The sequence below is a fragment of the Heterodontus francisci genome, chromosome 34 (genome assembly GCF_036365525.1).
Source record: "Heterodontus francisci isolate sHetFra1 chromosome 34, sHetFra1.hap1, whole genome shotgun sequence".
In the NCBI taxonomy this organism is placed as follows: Eukaryota; Metazoa; Chordata; class Chondrichthyes; order Heterodontiformes; family Heterodontidae; genus Heterodontus; species Heterodontus francisci.
In genome coordinates this window covers 42,772,937-42,790,523 of record NC_090404.1, presented here as the reverse complement: position 1 = coordinate 42,790,523, position 17,587 = coordinate 42,772,937, and the positions used below count along the sequence as shown (strand labels likewise).

Below are 17,587 nucleotides of genomic sequence, written 5' to 3'. Positions count from 1 at the left end.
GATGTTGTGGCTGGAACAGAGACCTGGCTCAAAGAAGGGCAGGACTGGGTGTTAAATATTCCTGGATACAAGGTGTTCAGGAAAGAAAGGGAAAGGGGCGGTGGAGTATTGATAAATGAGAACATTGCCGTGTTGGAGAAAAAGGATGTCCTATTGGTGTCGATAAAAGAATCAATTTGGCTGGAACGAAGGAACAAAAAAGATGCATTTACATTGCTCAGTGTTGTCCACAGGCCACCAGCGAGTGGGAAGAACGTGGAGGAGAAAAAATGCAAGGGAATTACAGAGAGGTGCAAAAATTATCGCTAGTTCCAATGGGGGACTTTAATTATTCAAACATATAGTGGGATAGTAGTAGTGTAAAGGGCAGTGAGGGGCCAGTGTTCCGAGAGTTGTTCAGGAAAATTATCCACAACAGTATGTTGCTAGTCCAAAGAGAAAGGAGGCTCTCCTGGACCTGGTTCTTGAGAATGAGGTGGGCCAGGTCGATCAATTGTCAGGAGGGGAGCATGTCGGGGAGATTGATCATTGTATCATAAGATTTAGGCTGACCATAGAAAAGGATAAAGAACAATCCAGAGTAAGAGTAATTAACTGGGGGAAAGACAACTTCAATGGGGTAAGAATGGAGCTGGCTGAATAAATGAGATTCAAAAGTTGCCAGGAAACCTGATAGCTGAACAATGGGTTACCTTCAAAAAAGAGAGAGTTCGGGCACAGTCAACATATGTTCCCTCGAAGTGGAAACGTAGGGCAAGTAAATCCAGAGCTCCCTGGATTATAAAAGAGGTAGAGATTATGATAAAGAAAAAGGGTGCTGTTTTCCTTGAAGAGAAGGCTGAGAGGTGATTTGATCGAGGTATTCAAAATCACGAGAGGTCTGGACAGAGAATCATACCTTAGAGACAATGTCCCAGACACTGCCATCACCATCCCCAGGTGTCCCACGAGCAGGACAGACCCAGCAGAGGTGACGGCACAGTGTTATACAGTCAGGAGGGAGTTGCCCGAGACGTCCTCAGCATGAGCTCCGGACCCCATGATGTGTCATGGCATCAGGTCAAAGAGAGTAGATGGAGAGAAACTGTTCCCACTGGTGAAAGGATGGAGGACGAGAGGGAACAGATTTAAAGTAATTGGGAAAAGAAACAAAAATAACATGAGGAAAAACTTTTCCAGCCAGCGAGTGGTTAATGTGTGGAATGCACTGTCTGAGAGTGTGGTGGAGGCAGGTTTAATGGAAACATTTCAAAGGGAATGAGACAGTTTTATGAAAAGGAACTAATGGAGCTGCGGGCTGACAGGTCCCGGATGCTGATGGATTCATCCTCGGGCTTTCAAAGAGAAGCAAATGAGGGAGGAACTGCGCAGAATCTGTCCTCCTGTCCCGCCCCCTTTTCCTATTGGTCCGGAGTTGCAGTCAATCAACTGGATATTGTGAGCTCAGAGGTTAAGTCCCGGGTGCGCAGGCGCATTGCGGATCACTGTTCGAAGGCGCCGGAGAGACGCTTGTGAGTCGCTTCTGCAGTCGGTAAGTGGCGGCTGGTGGGCGGGGAGGCTTCAGAAACACCCGGTGTAGGCCTCAACACCCCCGATAACAAACTCCCGGTCCTGTGTTTGCACCGAGCGGGCGGCAGCTGCGGGAAACTGAGCTCAGTTATAAAGGGGCCTGAGGGAGGGGAGGGAGGGAGGAACCATTTGGGACACAGCACAGGGCAGGAGGTCCCCCCTCCCCCACTCCCTGGTTCCACAAAGACTCCCCTTGGACTGGGCCACACCTGGGCAGGGCTGGCTCAAGGTGCAGGAAGCTGATAGGCTGAGCTGTGGACTGGGAGGAGTGGGGGGTTTGACTGACAGGCCTGGGGAGGGGGATATCAGGGCAGGTACACACACTGCTCCCCCTTTTCCTCCTGGGATATTTTACTGGAGTTGTGTTGCTGAGTGTTTCTAAACTCTGTCTCCCTATCCCGGTAATGTCGGTGGATTGTAGGTTGCTGTGAATGTTGGACTATATTGTCTCTCCTCATTCTTCCTCCCTCTCCCACTCCGAGTTCCAGGCTGCAGGCACCGGCTGTTTGATGTGCCTGAAACATTAAATATGTTTCTCTCTTCACAGAGACCTGCTGAGTATTTCCAGCATTTTCTCCTTTTATTTCAGATTTCCAGCATCTGCAGGACTTTGCTTTTGTTTCATTGCACGAGTTGCTCACAGAATCAAAGGCAGTGAAGGTGCTCGAGCTGGACGGAAGCAGTCGTGTCAGATCCTCAGTGGGTGAGCAATCGCTGAGTGCAGGGGAGGAATGAAGCTGGTGGATGTGCAGGGAGGCTTCAGAAACAGCCGGTGTCGGCCTCAACACCCCCAATAAGAAGCTCCCAGTCCCGCGTTCCAAGGAGAACAATCCCAGCTTCTCCAACCTAACCTTGTAGCTAAATTCCCTCATCCCTGGAACCATTCTGGTAAATCTCTACACCCTCTCAAGGACCTTCCCATCCTTCCTAAAGTGTGGTGATCAGAACTGGATGTAATACTCTAGTTGTGGCTGAACCAGAGTTTTATAAAAGTTTCCCTTAACTCCCCTGCTTTTGCACTCAATACCTCTATTTATCAAGCCCAAGATCCCATATTCTTTGCTAACTGTTCTCAATATGTCCTGCCACCTTCAATGATCTATACATATGAACCCCCAGGTCTCTCTGTCCCTGCACACTCTGGATCTGTGCCATTAAGCATATATTGCCTCTCTCTTTCCCTTCTGACAACCTGGAAATTTTCAGGATGTTAGAACTGATAGTATAGATCAGGAGTGTCCAATCTTTTTGCATGAGGGGCTACATTCAAAATGTTGTCCTGCATAGGGGGCCAGAGGTGAGCAACGTTCAGAAAGGTAAAGGTGTTAGAAATTTATTTGACTGTTCATCAAAATAACAAAAATGTGCATTTTTGTGAATAAGCTTTAAATGAGGAAACTAATGTATTAACTTACTTTCCCAACATTACGTTGAACACTGATTTAGTGAGTAACCTGGCATGGTTTTTGCTTGCAGTCGTAGACATTGTCTACCTGCACACTTGATGTAGCGATGCAGAGAATTCCATATAGATTCCATTTGTGAGGAGAGATGTTGATCTCACACTCTCCCTGTCTCCTGCTCTCTCTATTTATTTTATTTAGAGATACAGCACTGAAACAGGCCCTTTGGCCCACCGAGTCTGTGCCGACCAACAACCACCCATTTATACTAACCCTGTAGTAACCCCATATTCCCTACCACCTACCTACACGAGGGGCAATTTACAATGGCCAACTTACCAATCAACCTGCAAATCTTTGGCTGTGGGAGGAAACCGGAGCACCCAGCGAAACGCCACGCGGTCACAGGGAGAACTTGCAAACTGCGCACAGGCAGTACCCAGAATCGCTCTCTCCCCCGCTCTCTCGCTCTCTCCCCCGCTCTCTCGCTCTCTCCCCCGCTCTCTCGCTCTCTCCCCCGCTCTCTCGCTCTCTCCCCCGCTCTCTCGCTCTCTCCCCCGCTCTCTCGCTCTCTCCCCCGCTCTCTCCCCCGCTCTCTCCCCCGCTCTCTCACACTCCCCCCCCTCTCCCCCGCCCCCTCCCCCGCCCTCTCCCCCGCTCTCTCTGTCTCTCTGCCTGCCTCTGTCGGCCTCTGTCTCTCTGCTCCGCTCCCGGGGCCCGGTCATCCCGGCAGCCTGCTCCCGGGGCCCGGTCACCACGGCAGCCTGCTCACGGGGCCCGGTCACCACGGCAGCCTGCTCCCGGGGCCCGGTCACCCCGGCGCCCTGCTCCTGGGGCCCGGTCACCATGGCAGCCTGCTCCCGGGGCACGGTTACCACTGCATCTTGCTGCTGGGCCTGCACCTCATCAGACGGTGATGATGAGCCTGAGGCCCAGGCCGAGTCTGTACGCAGGCAGAGCCAGTGCTTGGCCTGGGTCCTGAGCTCACGGCCGGGAAGGCTGCACTGGATATGGAGTTTGGGCGGGAAGCGCCGGCAGAGAAGCAGCTCAGCCCGGGCGCCGCCATCTTAGTAAAGGAGCCAAAATATCAGGTACTGAAGCTTGTCTGTCATCTTGGTAAAGGAGGACATGTGCAGTGAGGCGTCTCCGCCATGTTGGTAAAGGAGCTGTAATCATTGTCAGTCACTGAATGTTTTGGCAGGTCCGATGGATACCATTGGCAGGCTGGATTCTGGCCCATGGGCTGGATGTTCTGGAGTGTCGAACTCGGAGATGTAGATTAGATTAGATTAGATTAGAGATACAGCACTGAAACAGGCCCTTCGGTCCACCGAGTCTGTGCCGACCATCAACCACCCATTTATACTAATCCTACACGAATCCCATATTCCTACCAAACATCCCCACCTGTCCCTATATTCCCCTACCACCTACCTATACTAGTGACAATTTATAATGGCCAATTTACCTATCAAACTGCAAGTCTTTTGGCTTGTGGGAGGAAACCGGAGCACCCGGAGGAAACCCACGCGGTCACAGGGAGAACTTGCAAACTCCACACAGGCAGTACCCGGAATCGAACCCGGGTCCCTGGAGCTGTGAGGCTGCGGTGCTAACCACTGCGCCACTGTGCCGCCCGTAGAGTAAAGGTTAGAGCCAGACCTTTCAGGAGTGAAGTTAGGAAACATTTCTACACACAAAAGGTGGTACAAATTTGAAACTCTTCCACAAACAGCAGTTGATGCGAGATCAATGTTCATGTTAAATCTGACATTGATAGATCTTTGTTAACCAAAGGTATTAATGGAAATGGGACAAAGTCGGGTATATAGAGTTAGATCACAGATCAGCCATGATCTCATTGCCTGGTGGAACAGGCTCGAGGGTCTAAATGGCCAACTCCTAGAATCATAGAAACTTACAGCACAGAAGGAGGCCATTCAACCCTTTGTGCTTGTGCTGGTCCTTTGAAAGAGCAGTTGTGTTTTGTCCCACACACCCACTTGGTGTTTGTAAGCCTGTCAGTCCCTCATTCTCAAATACCTGTCAACTCCCTTTTAAAATGACTGATAGAATCAGGTTCAACCACCTTTTTCAGGTGGGGCGTTCCAGATCCCGACAACTCTCTGTTACAGAAACTGCGGAACTCAATGTTGAGTCCGGAAGGTTGTCAAGTCCTGTTCCTCGAGCTCCCATTGGAACAGGGCAGGAGGCCGAGGACAGAGAGGTCAGAGTGGGAGTGGGACGGAGAATTAAAATGGGAAGTGACTGGAAACTCAGGAACATGCTTGCAGACTGAATGGAGATGGTTCTCAAAGTGATCACCCTATCTGTGTTTGCTCTTCCCAATGTAGAACAGATCTCATTGTGAGCAGTGAATATAATATACAAAATTGCCAAAAGTACAAGTAAATCACTGTTTGGTTTCATCCCACAAAACCCTGCGAATAGCCCAAAGGGATTTGAAGAGTAAAAGTTACAAAGTTACAAAGACGAGAGTGGTCCTAAAGGAAGAGTGCTAAATTGGGGGAAGGCCAACTATACCAAAATTCGGCAGGAGCTGGGGAATGTAGATTGGGAGCAGCTGTTTGAAGGTAAATCCACTTTTGATATGTGGGAGGCTTTTAAAGAGAGGTTGATTAGCGTGCAGGAGAGACATGTTCCTGTGAAAATGAGGGGTCGAAATGGCAAGATTAGGGAACCATGGATGATAGGTGAAATTGTGAGACTAGCTAAGAGGAAAAAGGAAGCACACATAAGGTCTAGACGGCTGAAGAAAGATGAAGCTTTGAAAGAATATCGGGATTGTAGGCGCAATCTGAAATGAGGAATTGAGAGGGCTAAAAGGGGTCATGAAATATCTTTAGCAAACAGGGTAAAGGAAAATCCCAAAGCCTTTTATTCATGTATAAGGAGCAAGAGGGTAACTAGAGAAAGGATTGGCCCACTCAAGGACAAAGGAGGAAAGTTATGCGTGGAGTCAGAGAAAATGGGTGAGATTCTAAACGAGTACTTTGCATCGGTATTCACCGAGGAGAGGGACATGACGGATGTTGAGGTTAGGGACAGATGTTTGATTACTCTAGGTCAAGTCGGCATAAGGAGGGAGGAAGTGTTGGGTATTCTAAAAGGCATTAAGGTGTCCAAGTCCCCAGGTCCGGATGGGATCTATCCCAGGTTACTGTGGGAAGCGAGAGAGGAAATAGTTGGGGCCTTAACAGATATATTTGCAACATCCTTAAACACGGGTGAGGTCCCGGAGGACTGGAGAATTGCTAATGTTGTCCCCTTGTTTAAGAAGGGTAGCAGGGAAAATCCAGGTAATTATCGACTGGTGAGCTTGACGTCAGTGGTAGGGAAGCTGCTGGAGAAGATACTGAGGGATTTGTGGTTTTGTGCAGGGAAGGTCATGTCTTACCAACTTAATAGAATTCTTTGAGGAAGTGACAAAGTTGATTGATGAGGGAAGGTCTGTAGATGTCATATACATGGACTTCAGTAAGGCGTTTGATAAGGTTCCCCATGGTAGGCTGATGGAGAAAGTGAAGGCGCATGGGGTCCAAGGTGTACTAGCTAGATGGATAAAGAACTGGCTGGGCAACAGGAGACAGAGAGTAGCAGTGGAAGGGAGTTCCTAAAAATGGAGACGTGTGACCAGTGGTGTTCCACAGGGATCCGTGCTGGGACCACTGTTGTTTGTGATATACATAAATGATTTGGAGGAAAGTATAGGTGGTCTGATTAGCAAGTTTGCAGACGACACTAAGATTGGTGGAGCAGCAGATACTGAAGGGGACTGTCAGAGAATACAGCAGAATATAGATAGACTGGAGAGTTGGGCAGAGAAATGGCAGATGGAGTTCAATCAGGGCAAATGCGAGGTGTTGCATTTTGGAAGATCCAATTCAAGAGTGAACTACACAGTGAATGGAAAAGTCCTGGGGAAAATTGATGTACAGAGAGATTTGGGTGTTCAGGTCCATTGTTCCCTGAAGGTGGCAACGCAGGTCAATAGAGTGGTCAAGAAGGCAGACGGCATGCTTTCCTTCATCGGACGGGGTATTGGGTACAAGAGTTGGCAGGTCATGTTACAGTTGTATAGGACTTTGGTTCGGCCACATTTGGAATACTGCGTGCAGTTCTGGTCGCCACATTACCAAAAGGATGTGGATGCTTTGGAGAGGGTGCAGAGGAGGTTCACCAGGATGTTGCCTGGCATGGAGGGTGCTAGCTATGAAGAGAGGTTGAGTAGATGAGGATTATTTTCATTAGAAAGACGGAGGTTGAGGGGGGACCTGATTGAGGTGTACAAAATCATGAGAGGTATAGACAGGGTGGATAGCAAGAAGCTTTTTCCCAGACTGGGGGATTCTATTACAAGGGGACACGAGTTCAAAGTGAAAGGGGGGATATGCGTGGAAAGTTCTTTACGCAGAGGGTGGTGGGTGCCTGGAACGCATTACCAGCGGAGGTGGTAGATGCGGGCACGATAGCGTCTTTTAAGATGTATCTAGACAGATACATGAATGGGCTGGAAGTCAAGAGATACAGACCCTTAGAAAATAGGCGACAGGTTGAGATAGAGGATTTGGATCGGCGTAGGCTTGGAGGGCCGAAGGGCCTGTCCCTATGCTGTAATTTTCTTTGTTCTTTGTTCAAACCAATTGCTGGAATATTAAACTCCACCCCAGCTATAAAGAATATTAACACAGCAGATATAAACCCCACTGTCAGAATGAATATGGTTCAGTCCTGGATGTGATTAACAGCAGCAATAATTACAGAATGCAACAGCTACAGTCACTTGTGAACTCACTGGTGTCTCAGCATTTTGGATATCGATTAAATTCCTTCCAACAGATGGAGCAGGTGAATGGCCTCTCGTTATAATATTATAACATAATACTATCTTTAATATCATCTAATAAGATATTCTTTCTTACAGTTCAGTGGGATGTAAACAGTGACCCCAGCACCTTCAGGAGGGATGGTGTGAAAGCCCCTGTGTGCAGAGTGAGCATCAAATCAATGTGTGTAAATCCTCTCCTAATACCCTGTAAAAGGAGGTAATAAAAGTCATCACTGTCAGTACAGGATAGAAATTCAGAACAGACAATTCGAGATGCTATGGAACATTTTATTCCTCTCGTTTCCCCAAAGCTGTAAATCGCAGTCCCACACACTCTCCCTCCTCCCTGTGCTGAAATACAAACCCATGACACCATCTGCACCATTTCTTTCCTCCTCTGCCAGTTTTCTCCCTCCCTCTACTGTGGCTGGGTTCAGTTCTCCAGCCCCTGTGTGCAGAGTGAGCATAAAATTAATGAGTCAATGATTTTCTCTCCTGGTCACCGGGACCCTGAAGCCCCGCCCACTCTCTGTTCTGGTCCCACAAATTACCAGATTCATTCAGCTCAATTTCACAACTTGTCTTTGTGTTTTTGTGGGTTCTCTCTCACTCCCTTTTTCCTGTTGTAACTTCATGTTACAGGGTATTAGAAAGGGAGGATTTGCGGACAGGAAAATCAAACCACCTCAAGATGTGACAGTCACTCGATTCATCAGGATCTGAATATCATCGGCCTTTGATCATGGAAGCAAAAAGTGTGGAGAAACCGTACACGTGTTCTGTGTGTGGACGAGGCTTCAGCCGATCAGCTGGCCTGTCGGTACACAAGTGTAGTAACGCTGGGGAAAAGCTGTGGAAATGTGGGGACCGTGAGAAAGAATTAAATTACACGTCTGAGCTGGAAACTCATCGACACAGTCAAACTGAGGAGAGGCCGTTCATCTGCACTGAGTGTGGGAAGGGATTTACTCAGTCATCCTCCCTACTCGCACACCAACGAGTTCACACTGGGGAGAGGCCGTTCACCTGCACTGAGTGTGGGAAGGGATTCATTCAGTCATCCTCCCTACTCGTACACCAACGAGTTCACACTGGGGAGAGGCCATTCACCTGCACTGAGTGTGGGAAGGGATTCACTCAGTCATCCTCCCTACTTGCACACCAGCGAATTCACACTGGGGAGAGGCCATTCACCTGCACTGAGTGTGGGAAGGGATACATTAATTTATGCGCCCTACTCGCACACCAACGAGTTCACACTGGGGAGAGGCCATTCACCTGCACTTAGTGTGGGAAGGGATTCACTCAGTTATCCTCCCTACACGCACACCAACGAGTTCACACTGGGGAGAGGCCGTTCACCTGCTCTGAGTGTGGGAAGAGATTCTCTCAGTCATGGAACCTGTTGACACACCAGCGAATTCACACTGGGGAGAGGCCATTCACCTGCTCTCATTGTGGGAAGTGATTCACTCCTACATCCAAGCTGGTGAAACACAAGCGAGTTCACACTGGTGAGAGGCCATTCACCTGCTCTGAGTGTGGGAAGGGATTTGCTGATTCAACTACTCGGCTGATACACCAGCGAGTTCACACTGGGGAGTGGCCATTCACCTGCTCCGTATGTGGGAAGAGATTTACTCAGTCATCCCACCTGGTGTCGCACCAGTTCATTCACATTGGGGAGAGGTCATACATCTGCTCCGTGTGCAGGAAGGGATTCACTCGGCCATCCTATCTGCTGAGACACCAGCGAGTTCACAGATAATTACAGGGGTTGGATTCTGCTGTTGCTGCTGTTAATCATATCCAGACTGAACCATGTTCATTCTGACTGTTGGGGTTTATTTCTGATGTCAGTTGCTCCTCTTGGACTGAGCGTCTGGCCCACAGCGTCTCTCATTCATGTGTGAATAGACCATTATGTCTTCAAACCTCATTTTCAATTTAAATCCACTCAGTAAATGTACTGAACAAAAGATGAACAATAAACAGATCACAGGCCAATCCTGTAACTCTATATTGACAGGAGAAAGTCTGTTCTTTAGCTCAAGAATGAGGCTGTTTAAGCTCTGTGTGTTTCTAAGCACTCGTAGACTGGAGCTGTTGGATAGACAGGCTGTTCACAACTGTTAACATGCCAGATAGTGAAGGAATTACTCTTCAAGTAAGCTCACCAATTTATAAGCTCAGACTCCGGTCCCTGCTGTAATTAATACTCAGCATCCATTAGTGTTGATTTACAGTCAATCACTGAATCGTCTGGTTAATCTTTGTTACTTGTTTTGTGAAATACTCTCCCTATTAGTGCTGAACTGCTGGATAACTCTGATTACATTTTAAATGTGTTTATACATGTTTATAAAGTGTCTGTGTGTCCAGATTTAACTAAGTTGTGGTTTGTAACCAATAAATGATGTTTCGGTCATGACTTGTCATCTGGTATCTTGGTGATTTGTCAAGAAAGATTTAATTCACTCACTCAGCAGCTCGAGAGGAACCAGACTGAGGTTTAATGAACATAAGAAATAGGAGCTGGAGGAGGCCATTCGGCCCTTCGAACCTGCTCTGCCATTCACCCAGATCATGGCTGATCTTCTCAACTCCACCTTCCCGCACTATCCCCATATCCCTTAATTCCCTCAGTACCCAAAAATCTATCAATCTCTGTCTTAAATATACTCAATGACTGAGCATCCACTGCTCCCTGGGGAAGAGAATTCCAAAGATTCACAACCCTTTCAGTGAAGAAATTTCTCTTCATTTCAGTCCTAAATGTCTTATCCCTTATCCTGAGACAGTGACCTGGTGTTCTCGATTGCCCAGACAGGGGAAATATTTTCTCAGCATCGACCCTGCCAAGTCCCTTAAGGATTGATGTTTCAGTCAGATCACATCTCCTTCTAAACCCCAGGGAATATGGGCCTAATCTACGCAATCTCTCCTCATAGGAGGAGATGGAGCAGAGTGGGGGTGCTGTACACTAGTGGTTCTGTTACTGAACTAGTAATCCAGAGGCCTGGACTAATGATGCTGAGACATGAATTCAAATCCCACCACTGCAATTAAAAAGCGAGGATCAATATTGGTGACCATGAAACTACGGATTGTCCTAAAAATCCACCTAAAAATCCAAAATTCAGGGAAGGAAATCTGCTGTCCTTACCCGATCTGGTCTGACTCCAGACCCACAGAAATGTGGTTGACTCTGAACTACACGATGAAATGGCTGAGCGAGACACTCAGTTATATTCAAGGAAGTAGCTCACCACCACCTTCTCAGGGGCAATTAGGGATAGGCAATAAATGCTGGCCATTTCAGTGACACCCACAGACCATGAATAAATATAACAATCCCAGGAACCAGACTAGTGAACCTTCATTGCATTCCCTCAATGGTGGTATGTCATTCCTTAGCAAGGAGACCAAAATTGCACACACTGCTCCAGGTGGGGCCTCACCAATGTCCTGTATAATTGTAGTAAGACTTCTTTACTCTTCTACCCCAATCCCTTTGTAACGAAAGCTAACATACTATTTGCTTTCCTAATTACTCGCTTTCCCTCGATGTTAGCTTCCTGTGATTCATATACAAGGACACTGTTACATGTGCTTTGCTTTTAACAAAGGGAAAAACTTGGAGTTCTGTGTTTTGCAAGACTGAGAAAATTGAATGCTGAACTGAGTGGGGCACAGTCTCCAAGGCAACTTGTTTCCAAGCAACAACAGCAAGGAAAATGATAGGTCACGTGACATTGTTAAGAGTTCAATTTCACTTTGCTTTGTGAAAGATCAGTGCTGGGCAGGCAGGAGGCAGAACAAACTGGCTGGGACTTGTGTTTTTTGGCAGACTCGAAAAAGACCTCTCCCTGAAAAGAAGGCATCTCTTGGAGAACAAAATTCCACATTTGAGTTGTGTCTGTGTTCTGCCTGGAGAGGAAAAGACCCAGAGAAAGCGGAGTTGCTGCTGTCTGTGGAGAAAGGCTCCTTTGCTGAGAGGAAGCCCTGCATTGTTAAAGGTAGCAAATTCCTATTGCTTCTGAAAAATCTCTGCCTCAAGAGTGATTCCTGTTACTCGTGCTTTTTGGGAGATCCTGAAATCTCAAGAAAGCTACTATTGCTGGACTGCTACTTTAAAATTTAAGTAGACCTGTTGCTGCACCTTTTGCTGAAAGATCTGTGTGACGCCTACTGGAGACGAATTGCCTTGACCGTCTCCTCATCACAGACTGCTCAACAAACTTGCCTGGAGAGTCTATGAGTGGCTTCTGACTTTTCAACTCTGGGCCACCTCACCAATTTCGAAATATCCTACCAGACCACCAACAATTTTATTATTCCGAAGAAACAGTTGAACACCAAAAACTATTTCTCCCCAGTTAACTGATTTTTGAATATATGTGTGTGTGCATGAGGCTTGGGAAGAATAAGAAGTTTTTTATATATATATATGCATTGATTCATCCCATTATTGTCTAAGATTTAGTTTATTAATAAATAGTTAATTTTGTTGTTTGAAGAAATCTGGTTTTGTGTGCTTTATTCTGGGGGATAAATAAAGTGTTTAATTTGGCTAATTTCTAGTAGATGGGAAACTTTACTAATACGCTGTGACCTGTGAAGCAGTGGGACTGAATTAACAGTGCATTACTCCCACCTTGGTCGTAACAACACCCAGGTCCCTCTGAATGCAAACATTTCTCAGTTTCTCAACATACATTTTAAAAATTGTTTTTTTTAACATTTTTCTTATCAAAGTGGATAACTTCACATTTCACTGTATTGTAATCCATTTACCATGTTCTTACCCACTCACCCACCCAACCTGTCTGTATCTCTCTGAAGCCTCTTTCTGTCTTCCTCATTTCTTGCTTTCCCACCTAACTTTGTATCATCAGCAAACCTGCATACATTACACTCAATCCCTTCATCTGAGCCATTTCTATAGATTGTAAATAGCTGAAGCCCAAGTTACTTTCCCCTACGAGTTACAGCTTGCCAACTTGAAAATGACCCATTTATTCCTGCTGTCTGCTTTCTGTCCATTAACCAATCTCAATCCATGCTAATATATTAACTCAATCCCATGAGTCCTAACTGTGTAATAACCTCTGGTGTGGCACCTTATCAAATGCTTCTTGCTTCTTCAAAATCCAAATAAACTACTGCTTCCACCTTATTCACCTTACTAGTTACATCCTCAAGAAACTACAAGATTTGTTAAACGTGATTTCTCTTTCACAAGTCCATGTTGTCTCTGCTTAATCATATTATGATTTTCTCAGTGTCCTGTTACCATTTCCCCGAATAATACATTCTAACATTTTGCCGACAACTGATGTGAGGCTAATTGGTTGATAGTTCCCCATTTTCTCTCTTTCTGCTTTCTTGAATAGCAAGGTTATGTTTGCTACCTTTCAATCCTTGGGAACTGCAATAGAATCTATGGAATTCTGGAAGATCAAAACCAATGCATCCACTATTTCTGCAGCTACCTCTTTTAAAACCTGATGATGAAGGTTGTCAGATCCGGGGGATTTGTTGCCACTTAGTCCCTTTAATTTTTCCATTCCTATTTCTTTACTTATATTGATTTCTTTCAGTTCCTCATTCTCACGAGACACTTGGTTTCCTATTTCTGGAATGTTTTTGTGTTTTCCACCATGAAGACAGATACAAATCATTTGTTTAATGTCTCTGCCGTTTCCCTATTCCCCATTTTAATTTCAACTGTCTCTCTCCAAAGGGCCCACATTTCCTTTCTCTAATCTCTTCCTATTTCTATAGGTATAGAAACATTTATAATCTGTTTTTATGTCTCTTGTTAATCTGCACTCAGATTTTTTTTTCCTTATTAATTTCTTGATCCTGCTTTGCTGAATTCTAAAATCCATCCAATCCTCAGGCATACCACTTTTTTGGGGATCATTATAAGTCTCTTCCTTCAATCTAATATTACCTCTAACTCCTCTTGTTCTTCATGGTTGGACCACTTTTTCTATGGGATTTCTGTGACTTAACGGATTGTACATTTGTTACAAATTATGTATTAATTCTTAAAATGCAAGCCATTGCTTATCAACCATCATATCTTTTGATGTAGTGTCCCAATCTACTTTAGCCAACTCGCCCCTCATCCTGCGAAGTTTGCTTTGTTTAGACGTAAGACCCCAGTATTGTCCCAAACTAAATTACTTTAAAACTCAATATAAAATTTGACCATATAATGGTTACACTTCCCTCGAGGCCTCTTTACTACAAGGTTATTAATGAACCCTTTCTCAACTCATTATTTCATGAAAGTGATGTACTTGAGTCTGAATTCAGCCTTATGTCATCTCCCAGTGGACTTATACTGTCCTGTTAGTGCTGGGTCAGGCCTTGTCCAGCTCAAACAGCCCAGATAACAGGAGATAACGAGCCTTATTTCACTCCTCAGGGTAGTTTGTTTCTTGAGGTTCAGATTATGATTAAAATAACAACACACACTGTGTCCACCCATCGTTCTCCCAGACGCACCGTCACCTCACAGTCAGGATCATGTGTCTATGAAGGGGAGGTGTTGTCCTGTCCAGGCCACCCTGAAAACCCTTGCTCCATAATGGTCAGGAGTAGACGGTCTCGGTATTATGAGAGGAGCCTCAGGGAATCAGTCCCAGTGATCTTGTAAAACAGAGGAACACATGAGTGGGAGGAGGCCATTCAGCCCCTCGAGCCTGTTCCTCTATTCAGTTATATCATGACTGATCCATATCACAACTACCTTTACCCGTGTTGATTACATTTCCCTGTAACCTTACCCAATAAAAATATGTCACTCTCAAGTTTTGACATTTTCCTTTTCTCCCCATCCATAGCAGCTTTTTGGGGGAACAGTGTTCCAGATTTCACTATCCTTTGTGTGAAGAAGTGCTCCCTGTCAGCACCCCTGAATGGCCCAGCTCTTATTTTAATGTTGTGCCATCTTATTCTGCATTCCACCAACAGAGGAAATCATTTTTCTTTATCGACCCTCTTAAAACCTATAATCTTCTTTATTACATGAATTACATCACCCCTTAATCTTCATACACAATGAAATACAAGCCCAGTCTATATGACCTGTCCTCACAATTTAACCCTTTTAGTCCTGATATCATTCTGGTGAATGTGCAGTGTACCTCCTGCACAGCTGATATATCCTTCCTGAGATCTGCTGCCCAGAACTGAACACCTCACACGTTTTGTCTTTCATCACACCATTAACATACCGTTTGCCTTTGTTCCATGACCTTCTGGTCAGTTATTCTCTGTGACCTTGTCCAGAAAAACACATCTTTTGTTATCTCTTGCCTCATCCCCCGTTTTACTAGCTTAAAACCTTTTACATTTCTAACATTTGTCAGTTCTGATGAAAGGTCAGTGACCTGAAACATTAACTCTGCTTCTCTCTCCACAGAAGCTGCCAGACCTGCTGAGTATTTCCAGCATTTCTTGTTTTTATTTCAGATTTCCAGCATCTGCAGTATTTTGCTTTTATTTACCTCACTTCAGATGATGTGTAACCAGAGTTGCATATAACTGCAGCATTACTTTCACCCTTCAGATAAAGGCAGACAAACCATGAGACATTTTAATTCACTTTTCTCCCAGTCCAGTAGTTTTTAGTGATTTCTGTGCATGAAACCCAAAATCTCTCTGTCCCTTCACAGTTCCTAACTTTTCATCATTTAGAAAATATTCTGATTCATCTTCCTTAGATCTAAGTTACCAGAATGGTTCCAGGGAGGGAGATTTTAGTTGCAAGGTGAGGTTGTAAAAGCTGGGGTTGTTCTTTTTCACACAAAGGAGATTGAGGGGAGATTTAATCGAAGTGTAAAAGATTATGACAGGCATGGATAAGTTAGACAAGGAAAACTGTTCCCATTAACTAATGGTACAAGGATTAGTGGACACAGATTGAAAGTTTTGGGCCAGAGATGCAGAGGGAATATAAGGAAGCACTTTTTTACACAGTGGGTAGTAAATGATCTGGAACTCGCTGCCCATGAGGGTGGTGGAAGCAGGGACAATCACTGATTTCAAGAGTCAATTGGATGGTCACTTGAAGGAAATAAACTTGCAGGGCTACAGGGGTCAAGCAGGGGAGTAGGACTGACTGGATTACTGTGTGGAGAACTGTCTGGGACTTGATGGGCTGAATGGTCTCCTCCATTCCATACATGACTCTAATGTTAATGACCTCACACTTCCCCACATTGACCTCCTGCTGTCACTGTTTTCTCCACTCACTAAATCTATCAATGTCTCTTTGTAATGTTTTGTTCCCTTCCAGAATACTCAATATGTCACCTAACTCAGTATGTGGGTTGATTAAGGAAAGCCAGCACGGATTTGTTAAGGGAAAATCATGTTCAGCTAACTTGCTGGAGTTTTTGAAGACATCACAGAGAGGGTTGATGAGGACAATAATAATAATAATTTCAAAGAAGGGTCACTGACCCGAAATGTTAACCCTGCTTCTCTTTCCACAGATGCTGCCAGACCTGCTGAGTATTTCCAGCATTTCTTGTTTTTATTTCAGATTTCCAGCATTTGCAGTATTTTGCTTTTATTATATTGATGAGGACAATGCTGTTGATGTGGGGTACATGGACTTTCAAAAGGCATTTGATACAGTACCGCACAATTTATATGTATTTATATCTGTGTATTTCCATCACTTTCTGTTTTTATTTCACCTTCCAGAAGATCTGATTTGCAAAAAAGTAAATCCTGGGACAGTGAGTTTAAAAGGTCTCCTGAAGGAATCATCAGCTTCTTCGCACTGTGACATTGAATGTGCAGAACACGAATCCTGGGCTGAGTGGGTACGGGGACAGTGAACAGAAGAGGGATGGGGAATCACCAATGTTTGTGTTTTTACAATGAGGCATAAACAGATGGTGAGACAGAGAGAGAAATGGAGAGTGAGAAAGAGATTGAAATGACAGGTTAAACGCAGAGGGAGAGAGACAGGCTCTGGGGCTCTCCAGTGTTTAGTGACTGCCCAGCTGTATAGAAAACCATCCTCCCACCCCCTTCTCACACACTTCCCAAAGACCTGATGTGTAAAGATAAATCCTGGGACAATGATAAGGAATTAGCACCTTAATGGCAGTTTTAAAGAGAGTTTAGCTGCTTCTGGACAGACTGGGGCCTGGTCATGTCACTGTCCCTCTGTTGATTAGCTGAAAGATGCAGTGAATGTTCTCAACAATAACCTTGTAGGAATAAGTTCACAGATCATCAAAAAGCAGCTCCCTGGAATGTCTCTGTTAAAAACAGCCCTGGTACCTAAATTAATATGACAATGGGCAAGATCTCAGCACCTAATAGTCCCTCTCACATTTTACATCTGTTCCCACTTTACAGTCTCTGGGTTTATTGTGGGGGATGTGTAAATGATGCAGAGATTGTCAATGTTAGTGAGTGACAGAATAAAGGAGCCCTGGGCTATTGATGTGTCTTTTATTTTAAAAAGTCTTTGCTTTGTTCTCAACAATATTTCATTTCTCTCTCCAGGAGACGTTAGCAGCTGTAACATGTCAATGCAGAGAGTGTGTGTGTTTTGACACAAGGAATCCTTGGACAAGAGCTTCCTCCAGAGCGGAATAATAATAATAAATAAATAAGATTCTCTGTGTTGCTCATTCTTACCTAAAGAAAAAAGTCTTGTGTTTTTAGGGGGTTTGAGATATTTTTACAACAAGGTGGCGGCGGAGAGGGCCTCAGAAACACAAAGGTT

The 17,587-nt window shown here is 45.1% G+C and overlaps 1 pseudogene; it reads left to right on the top strand.

Annotated features, from left to right (window-relative positions):
• The first annotated feature begins 1,443 nt into the window (after positions 1 to 1,443).
• On the top strand, positions 1,444 to 10,239 carry LOC137349416 (zinc finger protein 235-like; annotated as a pseudogene).
• The last annotated feature ends 7,348 nt before the right edge of the window (positions 10,240 to 17,587 follow it).